The sequence below is a fragment of the Elgaria multicarinata genome, chromosome 20 (genome assembly GCF_023053635.1).
Source record: "Elgaria multicarinata webbii isolate HBS135686 ecotype San Diego chromosome 20, rElgMul1.1.pri, whole genome shotgun sequence".
Lineage (NCBI taxonomy): Eukaryota > Metazoa > Chordata > Lepidosauria > Squamata > Anguidae > Elgaria > Elgaria multicarinata.
In genome coordinates, this window is record NC_086190.1 from 17408940 (window position 1) to 17425046 (window position 16107).

Sequence of the window (16107 nt, forward strand, 5' to 3'; positions counted from 1 at the left end):
AGAAATGTGAAAGGGAGGACTTTCCCTATGGACAGGGGTGTGGGGAGGGGGGCGACGGATTGAGGAGAAAGGGGCTCCCGTCCTGTGCGGACCAGACAGCTCCCGTCTCCTTCCCACCTCCGGACCAGTGAGCAGTTTTTGTACTTCTACGGCCTCCCGTAATTCCCACATCACGTTTTATAAAGAAGATTTTTTTTTGTAAGTCCAAAAAAGAATCCAGTCCTTTTTCCTTGTTTCCGCCCTGTCCTGCTTCCACCCCCCTTTTCCACCCTCTCAATTTCCAGCTGCACTTTACTTCCTGACCTCCTTTTTTCCCCTCCTTGTTTTTGCTCTTTAAACAAATGTATTTTAATATGTATTTTTAGGATGGACAATGAGAGTCTGTACATGTTGGCTAGTAGGAGAATTGACCGTTTGGGAGAGGGGGATTCATAGTAGAAGAAAGTTGGGCAGAGGAACCCTCCATATTTTTTCCTTGCCTTGCTTTTTGCTGTTTCATATTTTCCATTTCCCGTGATATAAAAAAAAACCTGTGTTTCCCCAAGCTATGTCCTCAGCCTGCGGAAGCAGAAGCTGACCCAGTCGTCTTTGCCAACCTCCTGGTCATGTCGGATTTGTGTGTGTGGGTGTGTTTAATTTTTCAAAGTAAGTTTCTGGTCCTCATGATAAAGCCGTTGTCGGAGTTGAACCATAGGCAGCCACTGAACGGAAGCTCAAAACCAAGTAGGGATTTTGGAGAAATCCATTTGGAAGGGGGAAGCGTCCGACAAGTTTTCTTGGGTTTGGCCCTCTGGATTTCATTTCGGTTTCCGCTGTGGTGCCCGACTAATTCTGCAGCAAGTCGGGCCAGTTTGGGGATTTTCTGGGAACTTTTGTGCATTTTTGAAGGTTTCGAAATTTACGCAAATTCCTGAGCGGTTTGCTCAAATTCCTGTGCAGTTCGCTCGAATTCCAGCCAAATTTGCGTAACTTCCACAAATCTGGCCATAATTTGTGCATGTTTGGCTGTGACTTTGCTCGAATGGCTCCAAAATAAATGCTAATTCCAGGAACTTCCCCACCAAAATGCGCAAAAAGTTCCCAGAGTTTGAGGAACAGCCCACAGCTTGGCTCGCTGGTAGTACACCTCGCAGAACTAAAAACAAGATGGATTTCGCAGCGATGGACATTCCTCAAACCAAGGCTGGTGTTAGAGCAAGGGACGGGCAATAATTTTGATCACCCCAATTTCTTTTGTATATTGAGGAGCTGAATTCGAATCAAACCTTCCTTGCTCTGCCTGGCCATTTTTAACAGCTACATGGCAGGCAGATATAACACATCCCCCTCCATGGGAGAAATCACTGTATCTATTGAATTTGGCTGTTGCAGATGGGTGAGAATTTTATTTTGGGTTATTTTCAAGAAGGATCTACCAAAACCTGCACCTTTCTTCACATACAAGATGGAAAGGAATTGCGATTTACACCATTCAAATGTGGGAGAAAGCGAAATGGACAAATCATAGTTCTGGGCACCACACTTCAAGAAGGACGCAGACAAGCTGGAGCGTGTTCAGAGGAAGGCAACGAGGATGATCAGGGGTCTGGAAACAAAGCCCTATGAGGAGAGACTGAAACAACTGGGCATGTTTAGCCTGGAGAAGAGAAGATGGAGGGGAGACATGAGAACACTCTTCAAATACTTAAAAGGTTGTCCCACAGAGGAGGGCCAGGATCTCTTCTCGATCCTCCCAGAGTGCAAGACACGGAATAACAGGCTCAAGTGACAGGAAGCCAGATTCTGGCTGGACATCAGGAAAAACTTCCTGACTGTTAGAGCAGTATGACAATGGGAACCCATGACCTAGGGAGGTCCTGGGCTCTCCCATGCTTAGAGGCCTTCAAGATGAACAGCCATCTGTCAGGGATGCTTTAGGGTGGATTCCTGCATTGAGCGGGGGGTTGGACTTGATGGCCTTACAGGCCCCTTCCAACTCTACTATTCTATGATTCCAGTTTTTTCTGGTTGACAATAGCCAATTGCCTGCCTGCCTAGGTGGAACCATTTCAATACTTTTATTCCCTAGGAAGCTGATCCAACTTGTTGACATGTCTTCTGTGTACAGATTTGTTGGCTTCCTGAAATCCTTACAGTTCCCTTCTCCAACCTAGTACCTTCCAGACTTTTGGGGCTCTAACCATTTGGTCATGCTGGCTGAGGATGATGAGAGTGGAGTCGGTTACGGTTCAGGTTTAGTGACGTTCGTCTGGGCCGAAGGCGACAGAGTCATGGGCTGTTTCGAAGCTCCTCTCCCCCAAGGAGAGTCCAGGAAATGCAGGCCGTGGTGTTGATCCAGATCAACAAACCAATTCTAGCCATTTTCATCTCCATCAGGAGCTGTAGTAAAGCGAATGGGTCTCAGTGATCTACTGAAAACCACACATACACCCCAAAAAACGTTCTAGGATAATAAGGAGAAATAGATGATTGTTGGGGGAAATGGTTTCTCCCCAGTCCCCAGCTCCTGTGAAGACTGCAGCTAAGCTCAGAGGGAACAGCCGAGTCCAAGGGGGGTGGCAGACAGCATCAGCAACCCTGCTAATGAAAAAGTGCCGGCACTCTGTCCCGGCGAGTCCTGGAACCTGTACACCAGGGCACAAAGGGGCCCGTTGAATGCGTCGCTATATCCTTCTGCCGAAGGAGCAGAAGCTAAATTTCGCTTGCTCCTGCCAGCTTGCAAGTATTGCGGCCTCCCCCTCCCAAGAAGCCACCTGCATGGAGCAGACGGTTTGTATTACGCCGCAAATGAAACCGCAAACCCAACTCCATTAACAGGAACATTTACAGCATGGCTGCTTCTCTTATATTCTTAAGGCTGGAATAATGAGACGTCTGCATTGGTATGCAGAACGACGGCTCCCCGAGCAGAGAAAGGGGAGGCGGCTCAGGGGATCCGCAGAGGGCAGCGTCTTGAGCCTTGCAGCGGCCCTCCAGGTGTGGTTTGACTACAACTCCCTTCAACCCCAGCAAAGTTGAGGGAGGATAGAACAGAGAGTCCAACTTCCGGAAAGCTACACATTTTCTGTCTCTGGCGGAAAGGACGGCGGCCTTATATCAAGGGGGTGGGGAATTCTCCAGATGGCCCTGCCCCCTTTTCACTGGCCCCACCCCTTTCCCCAACCGTCAATCATTTGGGGGCATCCCAAGTTTTGTGCAGTTTCCCTGTATCCTACAAATGCCTCCTTTCTGGCAGTCAGAGTTTTAAGCTGGTATTTTGAGTATTTTTGCCCTAAATACTTCTGCCTTTTGGCCTCACTTAAGGATGCCGGAGAACTCCATAAGGGAATGAATTTAGTTCAGATTTCTATCCACCCCATGGATTCCGCAGCGGGCCGGCTTTTCCCATGTCGCACGGATTCCACAGACTTGCAAACTGTTCTTTAAAACAAAAACAAACAAAAAACTTCCTGCAATTTTACGCAAATTGAGTCATCGAAAATCACCAACCCCAAATGTGTGTCTCCCCCATAGGCTAAAGAATGGAAATGCACATTTTTGGGGGGGATTTGAATATTTGGGGGGGGTCTGCGCTTTGGGGGGATTTATGCATTTGTGTAAATCCAGGAATCCTGTGGGGGAATTCCTTCAAAGGAACGGACCGCAGGTGGCAATTTGCGAAACACAGACGGAACGGAGTCTACGAAATCTGCACATCCGTAGCTCCGCCCCTTTTTGCCTTCGGTCCCACCCACCACTGGGATATCCCTCCCCCCCCACCCCTGAGCATCTTCAAAATTGATCTCCACCCCATCCCCAGGCTGAAAGAAATCCCCCATCCCTGCCTTAAACGGTGCAGCCGTGAGGGATGGCCCCCGAATTCGAAACAGCGGGCAAAACATCAACAGTTCTGCTTCCTGTCTTGCTGCTGTCCCACTTCCAGGTTGGAAGGACCCCATCTCAGTTTTGGGTTTGCTTGTCGCTGTCTGGGCTGAAGTCACGGCACCCTCATCCTTGGAGCGTAATTTGTGTGCCTTCAATTTTCCTTTGCGAGAGACGCTGTTCCTCTCGGGAAGGTAATAAAGTGCCTGTTATTTACCACAGCGGCTGACATAAATCCTCTTGTGCTCTCCGGTGGAGGAGTCGCTGCAGATTGATTTGCAGACAAACTGGGTAAACTCAAGGGTGTGTGCGTCAGGGGAAGAGAAGGTCTCTCGCTTGTTGCTTTTGTAAATCTTCCCTGTGGCAGGGAGCACTTAAAAAAAAAGCACACATGCTGGAATTCTTACAGAATCTGCCTGAGACGGATCCTTTCTTCTACTCCTTAAAGGCTTCTGGGGTGACTGGCATGGAATCATGTGAAACAAGGCAGGCGTCGAATTTAAAAAGACATGGCACGCAAGGAAGAGCGATGGGGAGGGAAGAGGAAAAAAAGCTCCAGTCTTTCAGCACCCTGGTAGAGATGCCGTTGGCTTGATTTAACAGGGAATCTCTGCCTTGCGCTAATTCTGAATTGTAGGTCTGTATTCCGCTCCACGTACATGCCTAAGGGACACCTAGCAAGTTCACAGCAAAGTCAAAATTCGAACTCAAGACCTCCGGATCTGTAGCTCAGTCTCTTTTCACTGCACACTAGCTCTCATCCACCCGGGCGGTGTCACTAGAGCCGACATTAACAAGGTGTTAATCTCTCCCGAACTCGCTGGTGTTACCTTCCTTCAAAAACAAAACGAAACCAAGAATTTAACGTTCATTTTTTTTATTGAGAGACCGAAGTGGAGCCGAACTTCCAGTCTTGCACTCGTCCAAAACTAGTCTGTGTGAATGCTTTAACCTGGCTTTGAACTGCATATATATACAGCTATGCAAAAAACAAACAGGTTGGCAGCATGAAGGAATCAAATAATAGGGGGGGAAATCACTGGTTTAGAAGTAGGATTTTTATGGTGTTCAATGGGTAGGAACAGGTGTGTCTTCCTTACCTGGTGATTTAAATATTGGAATTTTTTTTTCTTTCTTTCCCAGGAAGGTTCCATAGCACAATTTCTTCATATAATGGACCCGTTATCAAGTTGTGTTGGCTGTTCCTCGCCCACTTCCCAGTTAATTTCCATCACCACTTACCGCCCCCCTGTCCCCAAGCTGTCGATATTTTGTGCGTGTGTGCGTTCTTTTTGAGATGGTTGTACATAATAATAAATAATAATAAAAAGATTTTGACATTCAACTGTGTACTTTTTAGGGCTCATTCATTTCCTCCGCCTCTTTTCATTGGAAGGACGCCGCAAATATAAAGAAAAGCTGTTTTGGATTACACCAAAGTTATTAAGAACGCCAGAGCATAAGGAGAGCCATGCTGGATCAGGCCCAGGGTGGTGTAGTGGTTAGAGCGTTGGACTGGGAGTTGGGAGATCCGGGTTCTAGTCCCCACGCAGCCATGGAAACCCACTGGGTGACTTTGGGCCAGTCACGGACTCTCAGCCCAGCCTACCTCACAGGGTTGTTGTGAGGATAAAATGGAGAGTAGGAGGATTATGGACACTGCCTTGGGTTCCTTGGAGGAAAAAAGGCAGGATATGAATGTAACAAATAAATAAATCTGCATTCTGTTCACACAGTGGTGAACCAGCTGTCAACCAGAAGCCCACAAGGAAGACATGAGTGCAACAGCACCCTCCTGCCCATGTTCCCCAGCAACTGCCTCTGACAGTGGGGTTGTAGAGCCATCAGGACTAGTAGTCGTGGGTATAGCCTTCTCCTGCCAGAAATATTTGTTTATAATACCACTTAATTTAATGAAATCTCCAAGCAGTCCACACTAAAATGTGTGGCATAGTGGTTCGAGTGTTGGACTGACGTGGGAGGTCCGGGTTCTACTCCCCGTTCGGCCATGAAGCTCACTGGGGGTCTTTGAGGCAATCCCAGACCCTCAGGCGAGGGTACACCTCCGGGTATCTTCCCCGGGCTTTAATTGATGTGTGAGAAGCCAAGGAGGGTGCACGTTGCTGGAGAGACAACGGTAAAATAAAATTCAGAACACTCCTCAGCCACCTCATGAGTATTGTAAGAACAAGAACCCCATGACAATTTCCGTAAAATTTCCTTCACCCTTGAATTTCTTTTCGAAATTGAATGGAGAGGGCCTTTTCAGTGGTGGCCCCCCAATGATGGAATGATCTCCCCAACGAGGCTCGCCTGGCGCCCACATTGCTATCTTTTCAGCGCCAGCTCGTGACTTTTCTCTTCTCCCAGGCAGTTAACAACATAGGCTGAGTTTTTTAACTGCCCTCAGAAGAGCTGTTTTAAATGGATATTGTTGTTTTTATGCTTTTGATGGTTTAAAATTTTTGTATGTTTGTTTTTAATGTTCACTGCTTTGAACTTTCGTAAACTGCCCAGAGAGCTTCGGCTATGGGGTGGTATATAAATGTAATAAATAATAAATATAATAATACTAATACTAATGAGACGGGTCAAAAAAAAGTCTGTGGGAGAATTTTTCGGCACAGCACAAGCTAATACAAAAATCCTACGCATGTTTCGACAGAAAAAAGTCCTACAATTCCAGCATCCACCAGCCAGCTCTGGATCGTATAGGACTGCATCCTAAATTTCAAAGAAGACCAACAGTCCCAGCTTGTAATGCCATGTACCACCCTAACACCAAATATTTATTTTATCCTATTTCTATTCTGCTCACCCTCGCACGGAGCCCAGGGCGAGATATTAATATGCATTGGCTATTTCAGACATCTGGTGGAACCCTAAAGCTGTTCTTGGTATAAAATCCATTGGGGGGGTGGGGTGGAATACAGCTTGAAGCTGTTGGTGATTGGGTGTAATTGATTCTTTGTTCTGGCTTGAAAGGAAGAAAGGAATATTTAACGTTATGTATGCCTAGACGTTTAAAGACCCAATACTTTCCCCTTTATATTCTACTAGAACGATCAAGAAAAAACAGCACTCTTTACTCTTTCTCAAATTCTAACAACTGCATGGAACGGATTCCATCCTCTCCGTTCCGGAGTTGTATAGCTTCTCCAACTTAGCAACTGCAGGGTTTCCCGCCTCCCCCTTTCTTTCAGAATCGGACATTGAAGACAGATTTCCGCTGAATTCCGTTGGTCTCCTGCTGGAAAACTTTAAGATTCCATTTATTTTTATCCCACTGTTGCATTCACACACACACCCGCTAACCCACCCTCTGCTTAACCTTGAAATGGCCATCTCTAAGCCTCTTGGGCCACTCATGAGCAATTTATGTGCTCACGGGCAATTTATGCAGAGAAATGCAGGGTCTTTAAATCTTACATTTTTCTGGCTTAGCACTCTCTCTCTCTCTCTCTCTCACACACACACACACACACACGCGAGATGGATGTCTCATGGTATATCAAAGGGCTGGAGCAACCCCCCCATAAGGAGAGGTTTACAATATTGAGAGCCTCGTGTGGTGCAGAGCGGTAAAGCAGCAGTTTCTGCAGCTGAAACTCTCCCCATGGCCTGAGTTTGATACCAGCGGAAGCTGGTTTCAGGCAGCCGGCTCGGGTCGACTCAGCCTTCCATCCTCCCGAGGTTGGTAAAATGAGTGCCCAGTTAGCTGGGGGAAAGGTAATAATGGCTGGGGAAGGCAACGGCAAACCACCCCACCATAAGGCCTGCCAAGAAAATGTCAGCGAAAGCTGGCGTCCCTCCAAGACTCAGTAATGACTCCGTGCTTGCACGAGAGGTTCCTTTCCTTCATTTCCTTACAATATCTGGGATTATTTTTGGCTGACCCTGTGAAAAGGAGGACAGGGCTCATGTATCTTTAACAGTTGCATAGAAAAGGGAATTTCAGCAGGTGTCATTTGTACATATGGAGAACCTGATGAAATTCCGTCTTCATCACAACAGTTAAAGGTGCAGGAGCCATACTAGAGTGACTAGATTTAAAAGAGGGCAGGGCACCTGCAGCTTTAACTGCTGTGATGAGGAAATTTCACCAGGTTCCCCATATATACAAATGACACTTGCTGAAATTTCCTTTTCAGTACAACTGTTAAAGATACAGGAGCCCTATCCTCCTTTTCATATGGTCACCCTAACTATTTAGCTTCTTCTTTTTTAAGGCATGGATTAGAAGATGTAATAGAGGTATACAAAATGGATGCACAGTGCGGAGAAAGTTTTCGCCCTTCTAAAAAGTCAAAATCTCTCTTCTAAGGCTTGCTTACTGGCAGTAAATGCTTCAAAGCTTACATATACTGGCACTCTGGCCTCACACAAACACACACCCGCTTTTCCTTAACTAGGGTGACCCTATGAAAAGGAGGACAGGGCTCCTGTATCTTTAACAGTTGCGTAGAAAAGGGAATTTCAGCAAGTGTCATTTGTCTATATGGAGAACCTGGTGAAATTCCCTCTCCATCCCAACAGTTAAACCTGGAGGAGCGATACTAGAGTGACCAGATTTAAAAGAGGGCAGGGCACCTGCAGTTTTAACTGTTGTGATGAAAAGGGAATTTCACCAGGTTCTCCATATATACAAATGACACCTGCTGAAATTCCCTTTTCAATACAACTGGTAAAGATACAGGAGCCCTGTCCTCCTTTCCATAGGGTCACCCTACCTTAACCCCTTCCCACCACTGGGATGTGTCATGCGTTCACTAGAGGAATCCTCTTCAGAGGAAGACGTAGAGCCTGCAGAAACCAGGGGGACACCATATCAGTCACTGGTACCACACCAAGACTAGCCTGGGACTTCAGGAGAGATGGCTTCACCTCCGTCCCTGTCAGGGGGAGCGGACTCTGATCTGGAGGAGGTGCTGAGTAACCCCCAGACCCCCAGAAGCGCCATCACCTCAAGTGACAGGCCAATAGGCCTCCTGGAAGAAGGAGTGCTCACTTACAACAATGGTCTCCGCAGGAGAAAGTGACTCCTCTTGAGTAGGACTCTGGCCAGAGAGCTCTAATGGACAGCAGCTGAGCTTGCTAGTTGGTGGAAACATCTCACCAGGTTCTCCTGGTTTGCTGAACCCGTTGCATTATGACCTTGGACTCCTGCTTGACTCTGTCACTGGATTGTGTATGTATTGGAATGTCTAACCATGCTTGGACACTTTGCCTGCTTTGCCTGAACTCCTTTGAACAGGAAACTATTTGCTGGAACATTGGCCTGGTTTCTTGGGGGTTATTACTTGGACTTGTGATCAGTCCTATCACTGAGAGTGCTACAGCCAACGCAGGACAGGATGTCACCCCTGAGATGTCCTCCAAAAGTCAGTTTGGCCCTTGACCTGAAGGAACCCATGACCTAGGGAGGTGGTGGGCTCTCCCACCCTAGAGGACTTCAAGAGGCAGCTGGACAGTCACCTGTCAGGGTTGCTTTAGAGTGGATTCCTGCATTGAGCAGGGGGTTGGACTCAATGGCCTTAGGGACCCCTTCCAACTCTACTGTTCTATGATTCTATGACTTTCAACAACTGTGCTCCAATGGGAAGCCCATGAGCAGGTCCTGAGCACAACAGCATAGTTCTGCTCATGTTTCCAGCTGGGGGACATTGCTAGATACTTGAATATTATTATTATTTATTATTATTATTGCATTTATAGCCTGCCTTTTTTCTTCCAAGGCGGCATGCATAATCCTTCTCTCCATGTTATCCTCACAACAACAACCCTGCGAGGTAGGTTGGGCTGAGAGTCTGTGACTGGCCCAAAGTCACCCAGTGGCTTTCCATGGCCGAATGGGGACAAGAACCCGGATCTCCCAATTCCAAGTCCAACACTCTAACCACTACACCACACTGGCTAAATATGCTATATTTTGAGCAGCGGTGGGTGAATGTCGTAGGTAGCTTATGTATGAATTGCATGCCTATTCCACACATCCGAGGACATGGCAACCTTGGTTCTCTCCCCTCCCTCATTTTATCTCACAACAGCCCTGAGAGGAAGGCTACACCAGGCTGAGACATAGTGACTTCGCCAAGGTTGCCAAGTCAGCTACATGACTGAGCGTGGGCATCAAATCAGGCTTCCCTCGGTGCCAGCTGTCCATACAAATCCTTTTGCAATGTCTTTTTTTTTTTTTTTACAGTGCATGGCCCGACCTAGTGCGACTGAAATTATAAATATCGTCTGTCCGCACGCATTCCTTTTTTGACACCGTGAAGGTGGGAAGGGGCATTTAAACATCAGCTGTCCCCCCATCTGCGGTGAGGGATTTGCAAAGGAGCAGGAATAAACAGTTTTTCATTTGCTGGAAATGGATGTAACTATTTATTCCCGACTGGTTTTCTCTTGCTGAAAGTCACAAATAATGTTTTTCCGTGGCCTTTTTCAGAAGGGGAGGAGGAAGAGGAGGGAGAGCATCACACATTATTAAGATCGTGTCTCAAGAAATCCCTCGCTGTGGCTGACTGTACCTGTGAAATTCCACAGTGTCCTAAATTTGGAGTGAGTCCTGCACGTGTACTTCAAAAGAAGTTCTATGTGAGGACATCAGAAGTGTTCAGAAATATTTTGCACAGGGGTGGGTAGCGGGGGTAGGTCATATTGGGAATAAGTTGTGCTGCCAGATGTGGTCTGTCTTTCACTCATGGAGCAAAACTTGTCCGTTCTTAATGCTCCCTCCTTGATGGTGAGCCTGGATTGACGCGTTACAAATTTGCTATGACGTTTGGGATTGAGGGCGAGCTTTGGAACGTGGGCAGTAAAGTAATGCTAGGGTGACCCTATCGAAAGGAGGACAGGGCTCCTGTATCTTTGTAGAGGCAGGCCAATAGGGCTCCTCTGAGAAGGAAGACTCCTTGGGAGCAAGGCCATCCTCTTGAGTAGGACTTTTGCCAGGGGGCCTGTAATGTACTGCAGCTGAGCCCTGGGTGGGGCTCAGAATGCTCCAGCAATATAAGCCTTCAGTTTTAGCCTGGCCAGTGTTTGAACAACATTGTTTATCAGCTTCGGTGTCTTATACTTTACTTTCTGGGCCTTGCCTTTTGATTGACCTTCTGCGCTATCCGCTCTTGCAAGAGAGAAAAAATGTGAGATATAAACGTAATAATGAATGAAGAGTGGGAAATTGAGAATGTGAGAGGAACTGAAATGGACACATTCATCCATGGCTAGAATAGCTATAGCGCTTGAAATTGCCGACGGATGAGAATTTCAGTTCAGTTCGCTGTTATGTCAGAACTTATTGTAAAGCACTGATGTCTTCATAAATGGGATAAAAAGCTCTTCAGGGGTGTTTTTTTAATCATCATCATCATCATCAAATGTGTGTATGAGCAAAATTGACAGACTTGTCCATCTCTACTAATGGCACTTTTCTAACAATATAAGAAGTGCCCGGCTGGATCAGACCAAGGGTCCATCAGTCCAGCATTCTGTTCACACCATGGCCAATCAGCTACCCATGGGGACCCTACGAGTGGGGCATGGATGCAATTACACCCTCTTACCCATGTTCCCCAGCAACTGGTGTACATAGGTATACTGCCTCTAATCCTGGAGATAGGATCCTAGTAGCCATGGATAGCCTTCTCGTCCAAGAAAGTTGTCTCACCCCCTTTCAAAGCCATCCAAGATGGCGGCCATCACTACATCTTGTGGTAGCGAGTTCCATAGTTTATACTGTGTGGAGAAGTCCTTGCCCTGAACCTTCCACCAATCAGCTTCATGGAATAATGACTCCTTTGGGTGTCTAGTATTATGGGGGAGAGAGAGAAATGTCTCCCTCTCCTCCTTTTCCACACCAGGCATAATTTTGTACTTTTCTACCATGTCACCTGTGCTTGGCTTCTCCCAACCTTTCCCTGTTCTATGTTGTGTTCTTTTGCTTTGATTTCTTTATGCTTTGTTCTGGCACACCCGGCGAGCGCTCTCTTCCGTGTGTGGGAGTGTTGTTGTTCCTAAACAGTTTGGGTGGCTCTGTTGTGTGTCATCTCCTGCATGTAAAGTGTAAGCAATTCTTGCCTCAGGCAGCGGCTGTCAAGAGGGAGAAGCTGTTTATTGCCCTGAGTTACTTGAAAAGTTTCATCCTCTCCCTTCCGATGGCGGAGACCTGAGTCTGACTTCTCATAAAAGCTAAGGAAGTTCCAGGATTCTACCACCAAATGCTCCTCCTTGTTAGAAAGGGGAAGGTGTATCCCTTGCAGATAGAAATCTAGTGTCTCAAGGACCACGGTGCGAGCCTAGCCTTCTCCCTGACGCGCTAGATTTTTATATGTGGGGATTCTATTTTGTTTTCATGGAGGAGCATTTTGTCATGAGTCGGGCAGCCTGATATGGCACAGGTGATGTCAAAGTGCTGCGTCTGAGATGCCGCAAAGCCGCTGCAGGTGATGAAAGACTGCGGAGGGGCGAGGAAGCCATTTTTGGGTTTTCCCAGATTCTCCAAACACCACCTTGATTTGAGCTTTTGAAACAGGAAAAGTGTATGTTTTGAACGGGACAAATGTGTTGTTTCAAACACACCCACACCCACACCCCAAACAGGACATGTTTGCATGATTTGCAAATGCAAATTTAATTCTTTACTAGATGGACAGTCAGCTGGTAAGGAGCCAAGGCAGGATTCTCTTCGTTTATAAGGGATGGAAGGGGGAAAAGCACCCAGGTATTTTACGTTTGTGACGTCTGTGAAGACAAAGAGCTTTTTATTCAAACAGCCCTTTGGTGTGAAACTTGGCTTGTTGGATTAGATGCTGCTTGTATTTTCTCCTTGATGCGTTTGTATTTATGTTTTTAAAGCATTTGCCGTACTCTCGTTTGGTGTTTTTTTAATGTTTACGTTAGGGTCCCTATAACGGCAAGCCGCCTTGATGGCTATTTTCTGGATAGAAAGGCAGGGTACAAGTCAAACAAGTGAATAATCGCAATGTGCATCTGGTTATTTGCAGGCAGGACCTGCCCTAGGTTTTGGGGGTCCCTTGTGCAACGGACTCCCCCCCCCTCTCTAAGTGGTCTTGCCAGTTTGGGCCCTCAGTAAGTGCTTACCCAAGTGTACCCTTGATACCAGCTCTGTTTGCAGGAGATCTGGGTTCTAGTCCCCACTCAGCCACTGTGACTTTGGGCCAGTCACAGACTCTCAGCCTGACCCACCTCACAAGGTTGCTGTTGTGAGGATAACATGGAGAGGAGGAGGGTTATGTACGCCTCCTTGGGTTCCTTGAAGGAAAAAAGGCAGGATATAAATGCAATAAATAAATAAATAAACTTGTAGGAAACCTGACAAAATCACAGAAACCTCTAGCGTGGATCTGTAAACACGCGTGCATTCTTAAAACGACCTCTCCAGCCAGCAAAAAACCAAAACCAAAAGAAGTTTCTAGAAAAAAGGTTCCAGCCGTAGCATAAAACATCCTCCCGACACACAGCGATGTGTGTTGTCTGACAGCAATACTGCAGGCCCCATGTCTTGTAAGAACAATCCATCTTTTAAAAGTTTAAAGTTTCGAAGCCTGGCAAGGGAGGGAAAGAGACTCTCTCCTCTGCACGCAGGCGCACACGCCACTTTTTAAAAATAAAAAATCAAAGCGTTAATGGCGCGTCGGGCGAAACATTGAAGCAAACAATGTAATTTTCTCCCCATTGTTCTACGAAAAGAAAAGAGAAATAGAGGCTACTGTGTTCTCTTTTTTTATTATTCAACTGATGGCACAATGAGGAACAATAAATCATGAGATTTCTTTTGTAATCCCGCGCGTTCGGGGAAAGGGGAGTTTTCCGCTTTTCTGCAGCTCGTGCGTTTTGTGAGCATACAAGAGAACCCTTGATGCCTTGAAACAGAACGTGGGTTTAATTTGCTGGCTTGCGATAGATGTTGTCTTGACGCCCATCAGTTCTAGAAATATACAGAAATCTGTAGAAAAATACAGAAATTGGCCTTTTTTAAAAAAAAGAAAAGAAAGAAAATGTTTTATTTGTGTCCTCAAAGCTGCAATGTAAATTGTAAGTGCTTTGGGGCAGAGCCCTGTCCTTTATCTCAGGGCTGCAGAGCATCAAACCAGGGGTCTAAAACTACCTCCTGGGTTGGGCACTCCAGAGGACCAGGTCTCTTCCCTTGTCCCTGACCTTCCACCCCCGAAACCCATGAATCGTTTGATTTTTCTAGATTTTGTGTGGTTTTTATAACCCCCATTCTAAAAGGTTGAGATGCCGCCCCAAAGGCAGTACAAGCTTTAAGCTAAATGGCACGGGTGTTTTGACCCCTCCCTTCTGTTGTTGGCACCTCCCCTTTTTGGCTTTCGGCTCCGCCCATCACTGGAAGGTGGACTCCGTGGCTGCAAAACATGTGCTCATTAAAGTTCTCCGAATCCCAGTTCGAAATTCGTCCTGGCTCACCAAATCCCAATAAAAATGAGCTGAAATGAATTTCTCGTCCATCCATGTTCAAAACTGAAAGAGGTTCAGCAGCCTCATGGAACGGGAACAAAAGTAATTCTGTTACAGCTATTGTTAAACAGGTCGATCCGGCAGGGCTCTTCTGAAGTTCTTATGAACACCTCTCCCTGTGTAAGGCAGAGTTTGGATCCAACCGTCTCAGTAGTTACACAATGTTGAGTGGAAGACACTCCGTACGTGCTCCGCGGAACCTCTGGTTTTGTATCTCTTGTTTGGGGGCCTTTAGATGGTCCAAGTTTGAAAGATGGCACGGTAGACAGATGGCTCAGCCACTCGTGGCTCCTGGCATCAATTAAATCCCTGCGCTCTTGCTTCCGAGTGGAATGTTTACTGAACGGATACGTCTGGCTGTCCCGGTATCTGGATTATAACAAATGAGGACCTCCAACTAGAATGTTATTTTGCTGTGAGGATGCAATACATCTTATTACTATCCAATGCATCCCAATGATGGATGGAGGCAAGAGAAGCACGAACAAAACACAGAAACAGAAATACGGGATGTTCTGGAGGCTGAACCATGAGCTGAGCCAGCCGCCACGCGATCCATTTTGTAGCCTTCGCCTCTCAGGGTAGGGGATTCGTTCGCTTCACATCGTAATGGGAGGACGCCTGATTTCTCTCTTTCAAACCAATACGTGAACTGGAACTCACAGCGCAATCCGATGCCTGTTGAGATGGAGAAAAGATCCCACAATCGGGGCATGCTAGGAATTGTATTTATTTATTATATTATATTATATTATATTATTTATTACATTTCTATACCGCCCAATAGCCGGAGCTCTCTGGGCGGTTCACAAAAATTAAAAACATTCAAAGTATAAAACAACAGTATAATATAAAATACAATATAAAAGCTCAACCAGATAAAAACAGCAGAATTGCAAAATTACAAATTTAAAACACCAAGTTAAAATTTATTTATAGACTGTTAAAATGCTGGGAGAATAAAAAGGTCTTCACCTGGCGTCTAAAAGCATATAATGTAGGTGCCAAGCGAACCTCCTTAAGGAGCTCATTCCACAGCCGGGGTGCCACAGCAGAGAAGGCCCTGCTCCTGGTAGCCACTTGCCTCACTTCCTTTGGCAGGGGCTCGCGGAGAAGGACCCCTGAGGATGACCTTAGGGTCCGGGCAGGTACATACGGGAGGAGGCGTTCCTTCAGATAGCCTGGCCCCCAAGCCATATTTATAATCCGCCTTTTCCCCTGCAAGGAACCCAAGGCGGCATACATAATCCTCCTCCTCCTCTCCATTTTATCTTCACAACAACAACCCTGTGAGGTGGGATGGGCTGAGAGTCTGTGACCGGCCCAAAGTGACCCAGTGGGTTTTCCATGGCCAAGTGGGGGACTAGAACCCGGATCTCCCAACTCCCAGTCCAACACTTTATCAACCTCGCCACGCTGGCTCTAGCCACTACACCACACTGTAGGACTTTTCTCTCTCTAAACTGGCCTGGGATTGCACCCTTCTCCTTCTGTGCTTCGCACTTCTTCAAATTTTGCGATGGAGTTCTCCATTTTATTTTATTTTATTTTATTTTTTAAAAGATATATATAAAAAATGTATGTCTTCGGGGAAAATATACACCCCAAATGCATGAAATAACATTTGAAAAGGCAAACTATTAGGGAAGGTTCTTTCATCAAGAGTGCATATCAGGCAAAAGGGCATACCACAATTTGTTTATTGGGGAAAATCTGGCCCAAACTTGCAATAAAATGCATATATTA